This window comes from Geotrypetes seraphini, chromosome 3 (assembly GCF_902459505.1).
Source record: "Geotrypetes seraphini chromosome 3, aGeoSer1.1, whole genome shotgun sequence".
NCBI classification, from domain to species: domain Eukaryota; kingdom Metazoa; phylum Chordata; class Amphibia; order Gymnophiona; family Dermophiidae; genus Geotrypetes; species Geotrypetes seraphini.
In genome coordinates this window covers 362,129,663-362,144,369 of record NC_047086.1, presented here as the reverse complement: position 1 = coordinate 362,144,369, position 14,707 = coordinate 362,129,663, and positions in this window count along the sequence as shown.

The window sequence follows — 14,707 nt, the reverse complement described above, 5'->3', positions numbered from 1 at the left end:
TACGCTAATCTTTAGTGAACGCTAAATCGGCTAGCGCGCCTTAGTAAAAGAGGGGTTAAGTTAGGTGCCTAGATTGGCGAGGTTTGCCAATCTAGGTGCCTAATGGCAGGCACCTTTTATAGCATCAGAACTTTTGTGTTGGGTGGCAATGGTTTAAGAGGGCGGTATTGAGAACCAGCTCAGAAAACGCTAACTCTGTATTGTAACACCTTACAAAAGCACGAGTATTGATTAAGGTTTAATAATGTATCGATTATGGTTTAATAATGTCTGTATTGAAACCATCCCAGGAAACGCAAACTCTGTATTGTAACACCATTACAAAGCTCATGTAAACCACTCTGCATTGACTCTCCCCCCACATCATTAACAACGGTATAGAAACTTTCAATAAACAATAAATAGGCAAGGCGGGGGGTGTATATTGCTGTTAGTTCATAGCACATACCATGCTCTGTCAATTATGCTTTTAGCAATCAGAGTATGCTGCACATTAATGGACATTTTACAAACGAGCATGCTGGGTACACTCCCCAGTTGTCACTGAATTAAATTTGCCCTTATCATGCATTAGTGCATTGAAATAAGGCACAGTAACTGCGAAATCTAATCCACTTTAATAAAAGGGATCTCTAGTGTACGCTATGTTATTTGGTGCATGCTAAAATGACAGATATCACACAAAAAAAGATAATGGAGTAGACAATTTAAAGGCCAATAGTCAGTGGGTCTCTGCTTGGGTAAAGTTATCTGCTGAGTATAACCAGTTAAATTTATCTGATTAATGCATCCAATTAAATTTAGCCAGACGGTGCTGATCTTCAGAGCTTTCTGGCTAAACTAAAATTGCTCCCCAACAATGCCCCAAATGCCACATCAGGATAACCAGAAAAAAATGTAACCAATCACGTGAAGATTCCCAGGCAAATCTTTTGACTCTCAGTCTCTGAACATAAGAATAACCTTACTGGGTCAGACCAATGGTCCATCAAGCCCAGTAGCCTGTTCTCACGGTGGCCAATCCAGGTCACTAGTACCTGGCCAAAATCCAAAGAGTAGTAACGTTCCGTGCTACCAATCCAGGGCAAGAAGAGGCTTCCCCCATGTCTTAATAACAGACTATGGGCTTTTCCTCCAGAAAATGAAATGTTTTCCGTGCACACCCAGAGGCCTAAGATTATGCCACAAAGAAAGTGTTTTCTTGGCAAATGCATGATAGTTTCACCTTGCTTGCATTTCGTTCTACCAAGAATATGTCAGGGCTGTTTAGAACAGGGCTGGTTTGTTTATTTGGTGATTTTGTTTTGTTTTTTTAGTGAACATTTTTCTATTTCACTAAATGCACCTTGGCTCCTTGTTGAAATAGTCACATAGTTGTAGAGTTTAATGTTACCTAAATTTGCTGTACATAGCACGGGATACCAGTGTTTGATCTGTCTAAATATAGCAACTGTTCATTTATTGCCTACAAATATTTTGTAACTTGTCTGATTTTCTCCATATGTGAAACCTTTGCTAATATTTCTTTTTTTACAGATGGAGCTTATGAGAACACATCTCATATTTTAGTTGTAAGGCAAAGAGATAAATGCTATGCTTTCTGTCGAGGAATGAATATTATTATGCAAATACTCTGTCAAAGGTTCAAATTTTCTGTATTCATATTTTTTTTTATGCCCAGGTATAAATGGGAAAGACTCATTAAATGTAAGCAGAGTTATGTTAAGTGGTTTTTTTTTGTTTTGTTTTCAAATCAGAAAACAGACAAAGATGTTAATACTGAGATTATACAATATTTTCCATTGTAAATAAATTGTGATATTTTCCATTTCTCTGAAAATCAATGAAAATCAAATTTGCCAAACATTGTAAATAGTAAGTTATTTGTTTACACAAATAGAGATTCACAATTGGAAGTCCTCCATTTTATCAAACACTCATTTCTCTACTTTGGAAGAAAAATGCTAGGAAATAAACTGTTGTAAAGGTTTCAAATTTTTTCTTACCTTTTTTTATACTGTAAGCAAATTTGTTTTAATAATAAAAATAGTTAATGCCCTCAGATTCTAACAATCAAGCAAACATTAAAATTATTTAATATATTTTTCAGAAAATATAAACACAATGGGTATTATTATGCTTTCTATGCCTTAGGAAGGTAAAGCATTCATGAGAAAATTCTATTACATTACAGTAATGATTTCTATTCCGCCAATACCTTGCGGTTCAAGGCGGATTACAAAAGGAGTTATCTGGCCATTTCCAGAGGAATTGAAGAGTAGAGCGGGTTGCTTCAGAGAATTGGGACGAGTCTTGCGGTGTTAGCTTGTCTTCAAGGATTTCTTGAATAGCATGGTTTTTATTTCTTTTCTGAACAATTTGTAATCTGGGGTCGTTATCAGTAAATTGGAGAGTTGGTAATCTAGTTTTGCTGCTTGTGTGGCTAGAAGGCCTTCGGACAGTTTTTTTCATTTGACATCTCTGATTGGGGGATGCGTGAATGGTTTGTGGGTTCTCCTATGTCTGGTTGAGGTAGTTTGGATTAGGCGGTTATTTAGGTAAGCTGAGCTGTCTCCATTTATGGTTTTAAATAGTAGGCAGTAGAATTTGAATAGTACTCTTGCTTGTATTGGGGAATTTAGCGTTATGTGCTAGGACAGGCGGGAGAGGGGAGATATGATAGAGACGTTTAAATACCTACGTAATGTAAATGTACATGAGTCGAATCTCTTTCGTTTGAAAGAAAATGCAATGAGAGGGCATGGGATGAAGTTAAGAGGTGATAGGCTCCGGAGTAATCTGCGTGGAACAGCCTCCCAGAAGTGGTGGTGGAAACAGAGACTGTGTCTGAATTCAAAAGGGCCTGAGATAGGCACATGGGATCTCTCAGAGAGAGAAAGAGATAATGGATGCTGCGGATGAGCAGACAAGATGGGCCATTTGGCCTTTATCTGCTGTCATGTTTCTATAGTCATAAAGCTCTATGACCTCACAATACATGTATTAAGAGCCTTAGTCTATAATCATATGGTTCTGTGACCTCACAATGCAGGTGTAAAGAGCCTTAGCCTATAGGGAGAGGAGATGGTGGATGCTTCAGATGGACAGACTAGATGGACCATTTGACCTTTATCTGCCATCATGTTTCTATGCTTCCATGTATATATTTAAATATTAATGTAGATTTTGGGGCCAAAAATATGACCTGAAAATAGGGATATCAGTTTATATTCGAGTCTTACTACTGCTACTACTTATTTCTATAGGGCTGCTAGGCTTATGTAATGCTGTCCATTAAACATGTAAGAAATGATCACTTACAATCTAATTAAAACAGACAAACAGGACAAATAAGGGATAAGGAATTTCTCAAAGGGGAAATTATAAAATAGACATGGACCCATCGCTGGCCTCTTCATGGTCCGACCTTAAGCCCTGCTGGTCCAGTAGTGAGCCAGGTCAAGAGAGCCTCCTATGCTCTTGCCCCATATAGTCTCACTACTCAAAATGGCTGATGCAAGTTCACACATTAACCTTGCGAGACTGCCATGAGTTCAGTTTATATTTTTAGGGGGAAAAAGGTTACCTTAGTTTATATTCAGATGGGTTTATATTTGAGTATATATGGTACTTATTTGATGTTTATACTATAAAGAAAAGTAGTTGCCTCCTTAATCAGCCAAAAACATGCTTATTTTTAAGACACTAACACATACACCAGCCATAGATAAAGTGTAAATGGTGATGCCTAGATTGCAAAAGACTTACTCAAACTCCTCCCCTTGGAATGCTCACCCACAAAGTGTACACCCTCACATCTAGGTACACGCATGGAAAATCATGCTTAGCCAGAACTGCTCAGTTATTTGCATATAGGTTCACATTCACTATGGGCCAGATTCTATAAATGACGCCTAAGTTAGACGCCTTCAATGAGGACCCATAATGGCACCTAACTAAAATCCACGCACAACACAAATTGTCTTAATGGTGCGTTAATTAACCACACCATTGTTGCTAGGTGTCCGAGTTAGGTGCTGGTAAATTAGGCCTAATATACCAACGTCTAAGTCGACTGCCGCTAGGCGCGATTCTATAAGCAGCGCTTAGTGGTTGATTGACAACAACATGACTTGGCACCATATATAGATTCTGGTCCTACAAGTGTACATGACTAAAATAATGGCATTTACATTCATTCTTGCTGCTTAAAACTCCTTATAGAATTGCCCTCTAAGGGAGTGATTTTAAAAGGTATTAAAGGCCCCTTTTACAAAGCCGTGTAGCAATTCTCTCATGGCAAATGCACTGAAGCCCAAAGCAGCAGGTTCTAGCAGTCAAGTATGCTTGATGTTTATCTTGGTACAAATTATCCAAATTTGTTTAAATTGAGCTCCACAACTGTGAAAGCTATTGATTGACAGAGAAACAATTATCATTTTTCCAGTCAGTTTGAAGTTCTCACACGACACAGATTTTGTGACCCCCTGAGGCAGGCTCGTTGAGCTGAAACACGCACTGCGTCAGGTCTAATTGATAATAAAGATTTTTGGAGGAAATGAAAGTTCTCTTCGGAGCGCTGTTTTCAAATATCACTAGTTGGGTGTTGTAGACCTATCCCCACTCTCTTTCTTCGGTACTTTATTTCTGGGGACTTGGTTCCAGTTTTTGGGGTGGATGAGGAACAAACTGTGACAGAATTTTTTAAAAAACATGGACAACCACAGAGGATCCCTATATGGAAAGAGGATTGAACAAAAGTATAGAGTAATTCCACTCAAATAAAAAGTATAAGTGACTTTCACACTTTTATTTAAAAAAAGAGAGAGAGAGAGAGACAAAGAGAAAGGTAAACACAGAGCAGAGTTACGTCTCTGAGAGCAATGTGGGGAGAGATGGGTAGCCCACACATAGCAACAATTTTAGACGCCTTTCTGGACAGACTGGATGGACTATACTGGGTTTTATCTGTCATTATTTACTATGGAATCCTTTTACTAAGCTGTGGCAAAATGTGGCCTTAGCTTACCCGTAGATGGGTATTTTCTGTGCACTAAAACCAATTTTGCCGTAGAATTTTCCATTAATGGCCATGTGCTAATTTTCCTATTAGTGCATGAGCCCCAACTTCCACCTATTTTGTAGGCAGTAGGGATTCACCTTAAACCTTAGCCTGGTGCAGACACACACACATACACACCCTGCAACCTCCTTACTACGCCACTGGATACAGTAGACATTTCCTTGTCTCTGGAGGACTCACCATTAGAGAATGACACGGTGACAAAATTAATCACCGTCCCCGTGGATAACCGCGGGAAACCATCTTCATGTCATTCTTTAAAGAGAGAAGGAAGAATCAGAGTATGAATGGCCACAACCACTGACCCGCAAGCTTTGCTTTGAAGAATGCTGGTGTAGAAGGACTGAGGTTGGAATTGGCACTAGAAAATGACATGAGATTATTTCCCGCGGTTATCCACGGGGACGGGAACGGTGATGAATTTTGTCACTGTGTCATTCTCTACTCACCATTTAAAATAACAGAGTTGCAGTGTAATATGGGCTTGAGTACCCGGGATTAAACTCCACTGCACCGACCACTAGGCTGCCCCTCTGCTCTCCAGGCAGGGGCGGCTCAAGCAATCTGCTGCATGAGGCGAGAAATGAGATAGTGCCCCACACCCTCGGACGCCTGGACAGTCCTCTAAAAAGAGGACATGTACGATTAAATCTGGACATCTAGCAAACCTAGTTCTACGAGAGCTCAGCGGACAAGTGCCGTGAGGGGAGGGAATCAAAAACTTAACTCATTTTCTGCATTTTATTCCCTGCGCAGAATTCTGCACGGCACAGTGACACAGAATTCTCCCAAGAGTAGATTACGAATAGGCAGCACTACAAATAGTGTATGCAGTGGAGGAATGGCTTAGTGGTTAGAGCAGCAGCCTCAGCACCCTGAGGTTGTGAGTTCAATTCCCACTGCAGCTCCATTATGTCCCAATTCTGACTTGGCGCTCTTTCGAAAAAACCCCTCTAAGCCTATCTCTGTTCTACCCACATCCCCAGAAATAAACTTGCAAACCAGTGGCATAGCCACACATGAATTTCTTAGTATGCCAACAGTTAATATGGGTAGGCACTAGGCAATCCATTTCATCTGCTTCCTCTGCATTCCCCTTTCTCTTTCTTCCCTCCCTCTACTCCCTGTAAAGTTAAAAATGTGTTTAAAATGTGGATTCCCAGCCCTGTCAGCTGAAGAAATCTGGAGCCCATCCAGAGTAGGACATGGTACTAATCGAAAGGGTCCAGAGAAGAGCGACTAAGATGGTTAACATAGTAACATAGTAGATGACGGCAGATAAAGACCCGAATGGTCCATCCAGTCTGCCCAACCTGATTCAATTTAAATTTTTTCAATTTTTTCTTCTTAGCTATTTCTGGGCAAGAATCCAAAGCTTTACCCGGTACTGTGCTTGGGTTCCAACTGCCGAAATCTCTGTTAAGACTTACTCTAGCCCATCTACACCCTCCCAGCTATTGAAGCCCTCCCCATCCCATCCTCCACCAAACGGCCATACACAGACACAGACCGTGCAAGTCTGCCTAGTACTGGCCTACTTCAATATTTTATATTATTTTCTGATTCTAAATCTTCTGTGTTCATCCCACGTTTCTTTGAACTCAGTCACAGTTTTACTCTCCACCACCTCTCTCGGGAGCGCATTCCGGGGGTTAAGGGGTTGGAGGAGCTGCCGTACAGCAAAAGATTAGAGAAACTGGGCCTCTTCTCCCTCGAACAGAGGAGATTGAGAGGGGACATGATCGAAACATTCAAGGTACTGAAGGGGATAGACTTAGTAGATAAGGCAGGTTGTTCACCCTCTCCAAGGTAGGGAGAACGAGAGGGCACTTTCTAAAGTTGAAGGGGATAGATTTCGTATGAACTGAGGTGAGAAGCTGATATGCACGGACAGGGAAAGGGACCTTGGGGTGATAGTGTCCGAAGATCTAAAAGCAAAAATACAGTGTGACAAGGCAGTGGTTGCTGCCAGAAGGATGCTGGGCTGTATAAAGAGAGGCGTAGCCAGTAGAAGGAAGAAGGTGTTGATGCCCCTGTACAGGTCATTGGTGAGGCCCCACTTAGAATATTGTGTTCAGTTTTGGAGACCGTATCTGGCGAAGGACATAAGAAGACTTGAGGCAGTCCAGAGGAGGGCGACGAAAATGATAGGAGGCTTGCGCCAGAAGACGTATGAGGAGAGACTGGAAGCCCTGAATATGTATACCCTAGAGGAACGGAGGAACAGGGGAGATATGATTCAGACGTTCAAATACTTGAAGGGTATTAACGTAGAACATAATCTTTTCCAGAGAAAGGAAAATGGTAAAACCAGAGGACATAATTTGAGGTTGAGGGGTGGTAGATTCAAAGGCAATGTTAGGAAATTCTACTTTACGGAGAGGGTGGTGGATGCCTGGAATGCGCTCCCGAGAGAGGTGGTGACTAAGTTCACTGTGAAAACTGTGACTAAGTTCAAAGAAGCTTGGGATGAACACAGAGGATCTAGAATCAGAAAATAATATTAAATATTGAACTAAGGCCAGTACTGGGCAGACTTGCACGGTCTGTGTCTGTATATGGCCATTTGGTGGAGGATGGGCTGGGGAGGGCTTCAATGGCTGGGAGGGTGTAGATGGGCTGGAGTAGGTTTTAATGGAGATTTCGGCAGTTGGAACCCAAGCACAGTACTGGGTAGAGCTTTGGATTCTAGTCCAGAAATAGCTAAGAAAAAAATTAAAAAATTTAAATTGAATCAGGTTGGGCAGGCTGGATGGACCATTCGGGTCTTTATCTGCTGTCATCTACTATGTTACTATGTTACTATGAGCATAAGAGAATTCTTCTTCACCCAGAGTAGAAAACTGGAACGCTCTTCCAGAGTCTGCTATAGGGGAAAACACCCTCCAGGGATTCAAGACAAAGTTAGACAAGTTCCTGCTGAACAATGACATACACTGATAGGGATAGTCTCAGTCAGGGTGCTGGTCTTTGACCAGAGGGCCGCCTCGTGAGCAGACTGCTGGGCATGATGGGCCACTGGTCTGACCCAGCAGCAGCAATTCTTATGTTCTTATATTCTTAGGCTAGAGCACAGCGGTCCGTGTCAGCGCTTTGAGAGCATGCTTACAGTGCCAGCATCAGTGGCTCCAAGAGCTGCTGCTGACTATCTTGCTTCAGCTGACTCAGGGGCAGGCTCTGGATTTCTTCAGCTTCGGGATTTCCTCCACCTAAACCAGTGTCTCTCAAACTGTGTGCCGCGGCACAGTGGTGTGCCCCAAAAAAGAGATTCCGGGTGTGCCCCGAGAGATTCCAGAATTTTACTTTATTTTAAAAAAATTTTCCTTCATAATTATACACTAGAATAGATGGCATGTACGTTGCGTATGCACGAGTCTGTCAATAAAGCAGACACACTGGATGGTGTGAATAACATGAAGAAAGACCTGGCGAAGCTTACATAAGAACATAAGCATGGCCTCTGCCGAGTCGGACCATGGGTCCACCATGCCCAGCAGTCCGCTCCCGCGGCAGCCCCCCCAGGTCCATGACCTGTAAGTGATCTTATACCTAAAACATTCTATTCCTTAATCCTTTAATAACCTGTATGGTAACCCTCTAACTATACCCTTCAATCCCCTTTTCCTTCAGGAAATCATCTAATCCCATTTTGAAACCCAAAATCGTACTCTGCCCTACCACCTCCTCTGGTAGCGCATTCCAGGTGGTCTGAAATTTGGCAGCTAAAATGTAATGCTAAGAAATGCAAGGTCATGTATTTGGGCTGCAAAAACCCGAGGGAACGGTATAGTTTAGGGGGGTGAAAAACTTATGTGCACAACGGAAGAGCAGGGCTTTGGTGTGATTGCATGTGATGATTTTAAGGTGGCCAAACAGGTTGAAAAGGTGATGGCAAAAGCTAGAAGGATGCTAGGTTGCATAGGGAGAGGTATGGCCAGTAGGAAAAAGGAGGTATTGATGCCTCTGTATAAGACTCTGGTGAGACCTCATTTAGAATATTGTGTACAATTCTGGAAGCCGCACCTTCAAAAAGATATAAAAAGGATGGAGTCGGTCCAGAGGAATACTACTAAAAAGGTATGTGGTCTTGGTGATAAGGCATATGGGAACAGCACCCTGAGGTTGTGGGTTCAAATCCCACACTGCTGCTTGTGACCCTGGGCAAGTCACTTAATCCCCCATTGTCCCAGGTACATTAGATAGAGTGTGAGCCTGCCAGGACAGATAGGGGAAAATGCTTGAGTACATGAAAGTAAAACCACTTAGACTATAAGTGGTATATAAATGCTTAAATAAATAAAATAAAAAGATTAAAGATCTCAATCTGTATACTTTGGAGGAAAGGCGGGAGAGGGGAGATATGATAGAGTCATTTAAATACCTACATAATATAAATGTGCATGAGTCGAGTCTCTTTCGTTTGAAAGGAAACTCTGCAATGAGAGGGCATAGGATGAAGTTAAGAGGTGAGAGGCTCCGGAGTAATCTGAGGAAATACTTTTTTACGGAAAGGGTGGTAGATGCGTGGAACAGTCTCCCAGAAGAGGTGTTGGAATCAGAGACTGTGTCTGAATTCAAGAGGGCCTGGGATAGGCACGTGGGATCTCTCAGAGAGAGAAAGACATAATGGTTACTGTGGATGGGCAGACTGGATGGGCCATGTGGCCTTTTTCTGCCGTCATGTTTCTATGATTCTACTGTTATGAGCATCTGTGTGCATAACGATACAACCACCCAGACAAGCATCATTCTTTGACGTGACTGGTTCTTGAAAATTAACAGCAAGTAATTTTATTTTTTATGCAGTAGTTATCCTAACTTGAGCAACAAAGCAATCAAAGCTTTGTTACTGTTTAGATCTTCTTATCTTTGTGAACTTGGATTTTCAGTTCTGACAGAAATTAAAGTGACAAAAAGAGAACGACTACAGATGGTGGATGATGAAGCGCATGTTTGCTTGTCAACTATTGAGCCGCGTTTTGAGTTTATTTGCACTCAAAAACAAGCAGATCCATCACATTGATTAGCAATTCTATTCTACCTACCTTAGTTTCACCGTTGTTACAATTACCCATTCATAGCTTAAAGAACTTTAAATAAATAACTCATAAATTTAATTTTTTGTTGGTTTTGCAATTTTATAATTTCTATTATAATGTGCCATGAAAAACATTTGCTCCATTTAGTGTGCCAGAGCTAAAAAGGTTTGATAGACACTGACCTAAACAAATGATGCTATTGGCTGTAGGGTGGACCTGAGGCAAAAGTGGATGGTCCCAGGCTGGCCCAAGTCCACCTGTGGATTAGAGAATGACACGGTGACAAAATTCATCACCGTTCCCATCCCCACGGATAACCGCGGGAAACCATCTTCATGTCATTCTTTAAGGAGAGAGGGAAGAATTAGAATATGAATGGCCACAACCACTGACCCACAAGCTTTGCTTTGAAGAATGCTGGTGTAGAAGGACTGAGATTGAGACAGACACTACAGAATGACAGTCTCTGGTATCAAGAGCAGATATTGTGATGTCATAATGCCTCATTCCACCAGTGCCTAAGAGCCAATCACATCAGTGATGTCACAATGGCTTCATTATCCTTGGCTCCCATAAGAATCAGAGTATGAATGGCCACAACCACTGACCCACAAGCTTTGCTTTGAAGAATGCTGGTGTAGAAGGACACAGGATGAAATAGACACTAGAAAATGACATGGGATTATTTCCCACGGTTATCCGCGGGCACAGGAACAGTGATGAATTTTGTCACCGTGTCATTCTCTACTGTGGATATTCCTAAAACAAAGAGCAGCTGCATTTTCAACTCTCTGCTCCTTTTGTAGCAGGGGGAAACATGCAAAATGCAGCTACTTTTAATTCCTGTAGTGCAATAACTGTCCAGTCCCAGAAACCAGTAAACAGAAACAGAACTTTTGTAAGTGTACTGTTTGCTGCTTATCCTAGGAATAAGCAGTGGATTTTGACCAAATCCATCTTAATAATGGCTTATGGACTTTTGTTTTATGAAATTATCCAAACCATTTTTAAACCCTGCTAAGCTAACTGCTTTCACCACATTCTCTGGCTACTTTTTAGTGCAGCTTAGCATAAGGGCCCCTTAAGCAGGAATACTTCCTATCAGTATGCCCTCTATGGAAACCCATGATGATACTTGTAATTGAGTGAAGGTCTTCATCAGACAGCTGATTACCTGGCTAAATGACTTTGAAAATGGTTCTATTGAAGTATTCCTTCAAATCTTTTAGAAAACAAAACAGCTAATAAACAGTAATTTTTCTTGAAACTGTGTAATCATGGACCGTTTTCCTGTTCACTGGTATATTTGTTACTCCACATTCCACTATCATGTCTTTAAAAATGTATTGTGCAAAGAATTGATTTACAGCACATTAACATATGAATTAATACAAGTACAATTGATTTGTGAATGTTAAAATGTGCCACTGCTTTAAGTTCTGGGAAATTGGTACCGACTGTGCCTTGGAAGAATCCTGGGGTCCCTTCTGTCCCTAGATGGCTTTGCAATTTTTGTTATCTATCATAATAAAACCCTAAGCGCACATGCGCATTTAGATCTTCGTGATCCCTAACTCCGTGATCTGTAGCTCCGTGGCAGTGTTCGAAGCGTTCAGCTGAAGCCTGCGGCAGTTTGTGTGCGATGGACCATTTTCCCTTTGCTTTAGTTGCGGCAGACAGCAGGCGGAAGCAGTGGCGGCGGACTGGGGGAAGGGGTGTTTGAAGCGGCGGTAGGCCAGGCGGTAGGTAGCAGCAGCAGGGGACGGTAAGGGGGGTCAGGCTTCGGCACTGGAGGGAGGCAGGCACGCAGGCAGGCTGGCTTTAGCGCAGCAGATAGGGAGGGAGGTAGGCTGGCTAGCTTCAAGGGAGGGGGGTGAGACAAAGGCTGGAAGGCAGTGAGGGGGGATATAGGAAGGAGCACTGGGGGCACTAAGGACATGGAAAGGGGCACTGGGGACACTAAGGACATGGGAAGGGGCACTAAGGACAGGACACTTGTATTATATAATATACTAGTGTTTTAGCCCGTTACATTTGTTACAGTAACAGGTGCTAGAATAGCCCCACCTATACCCTGACCCCACCCATGCCCCATCTCTACCATGCCCAGACCCTGCCTCCCACTGATCCCAGTCCCATCACCTCACCTTTCACCATTTCCTTAGTCCTCTGGACCCTTTTGGCCCTCATCGATCTTCCACTGCATTTATCACCCTTTCAGTCCCAGCTCCAGTCCTATCTATCCTTCTTCCCATTGCCTCCAAGGCCATTCTTCCTGTCCCTATATTCCACCCCCACCCAGCTTCTCTTCCTTTTTTACCCTTTCTAATGTACCCCACCCCAGGACCAATTTCTCTGTGGTCTCTCCCCTGCCCCTTCCCATGGTACTGCACCTGTCTCCCTCCCCATTCCAACATGTGCTACTTTAACTCTCTTTACCAAACCGCACCCCAACACCAGAACCTGCACCAATTCAAACCCCACCCCCCAATGGTATCCTCAGACCACTCTCTCCAGCTCCTGACTCCCCCACCTATCTCCTCCCCAGCCACTGCACTGAATCTTTGGGCAGGCTTGCAGCGGCTTGCCCCAAAAGCTGCAAAAAAAAAAACCCCTTGAATATTCCTAAATACAGTAGACTTTCAGTTATTCGGCATCCATGGGGATTGGTAGATACTGGATAACTGTAGTTTGTGGTTGCTTGAGAATTACTATAAAAATAGTTTTGTCTCCCTTCCCACCTCAATCTCTTCCTCTTCCTCTCCCTATCACCCCCCACCCCCCATTTGTAGGTCCAGTATCTGTTCCTCCCTTCCCACCCTCATTTCTGGTCTAGGTCACTTTATCTCCTCCACTTCTCAACCCTCCCCCTCCATACTTATGGGTCTAACATCCATCCATCTCCCCTCCCAGCCCTTCACCCTGATGGACCCTCCACACACACACCTTGTCCACCGCCCCCACAGGTCTGCCCTCCCTCCCTCCACGTGGGTCTGGTCTCCTGGACCCCCATTACTTACCTGAGGGGGCAGCAGCAGTCCTGACCTACCAACCCCTCCTCTCTCCCTCTGTGCCCCAAAGCAGCAGCGGTCCTGATCCACCAACCTTCTTCCATTGCTCCAGCCCCAAAGCAGTAGATTGGCTGGCCCAGAACTTCCTCTCCGACATCAGAATTGACATCAGAGGTGAAGTCTTGTGGGTCCAGTGCTTGTACGCGCCTGGCCTGGCTCAGGAAGGAAGGAAGAACAAGATCGCAAAGGCAACGCTATTGACTCGCGTTGCCTTTGTGATCTACTGGTCGATCGTGATCGACCATTTGGGCACCCTTGCTCTAGCCAATTACTACGCTGGCCTGTGGTAATCACACCAAAGTCCATTGGGAATTAATGGACTTCGGTGCTGTTGCAGCTTTGTAAAAGGGGGGGGGACCTGTTATTTTCTAAATAACTCATATGCTTTGAATTTATAATGATATGGTATTTGTTCCATGTTATTGTTCAATTTTTGCTTACTTTGTAGCTATGTTAATAAACCTCTTCTTTTACAAAACCACGGAAGAAGTTTTTAGCGCCTGCCAGCACACTGAATGCTCTGCACTGCTCCGATGCTCATAGGAACTATATGACCGTCGGAGTAGCGCAGACCATTCAGTGTGCTGGCCGGCATTGAAAACCTCTTGCACGGTTTTGTAAAAGGGGGATGGGGAAGTACCTCTTTAAAAATAAAATTACAATAAATAAAATGTGCTGTAGCATTTTTTTTATTTAAACAAATGTATGAAGCGAACTGAAAAAAAGTCATAAAAGCTGGAAGAAAACCAAATTTTCTAAAAAACAAACAAAAAATGTTTTGCCTATGCACATGTCTAATGTTCTCATGCTGTCACCTTGTAGTTCCAAATATGAGATTGGTATTACAAATATTATGATTCTTCCTCTCTGACATAGTTCAGAATGTGCTCGGATCAGCAGAAAGGAACAAAGTCAGTGAATTGTTATCTGCCCAAATGGAATCTGCTGCGGAGGATTCAATAGGCCACCAGGAATGTGGTCAATTGAGTGGAAAAACATATTCGAAAAGTTTCAATGCATACTTTAAATAAAATGGATAGGTTTTCAGTTACAGTGTGGCTAAGAGAAGATTTAGATGGAGAGCAACTGCTTACACAGAGAAGGAGCAAACTCTTTCTGGGTCCTTTAGGATGTAATTGGACAGATGGATATACTGTATATTGCAATATAAACGACTGGGTTAGGTCAAAAAAGCCTAGTTCCAAAAAACGGAATCACAAATAAACAGATAGAGGAACCAGTTCAAAAAATACTTTCCACTTTCAACGGTGCTCAGAATCCAAGATGGAATGTAAGAACTCAGAGTGGGGGATTAACCCCTACCAGAACTCTTGTGGTATCTATCATTGCACCATGACTGCTGTGAAAAGTTGTTTTGAAACATTGAATAAAATAAGTGATACTTTGTAACTTGCACACTTTCAAATTGCTTATAATGTATGAATGGTTCAAAGGTTAAGTAACTTAGCTGAAGATTGCTGCTAGCGTTAGTTTGGCTGGGTCCTGACGCGTTT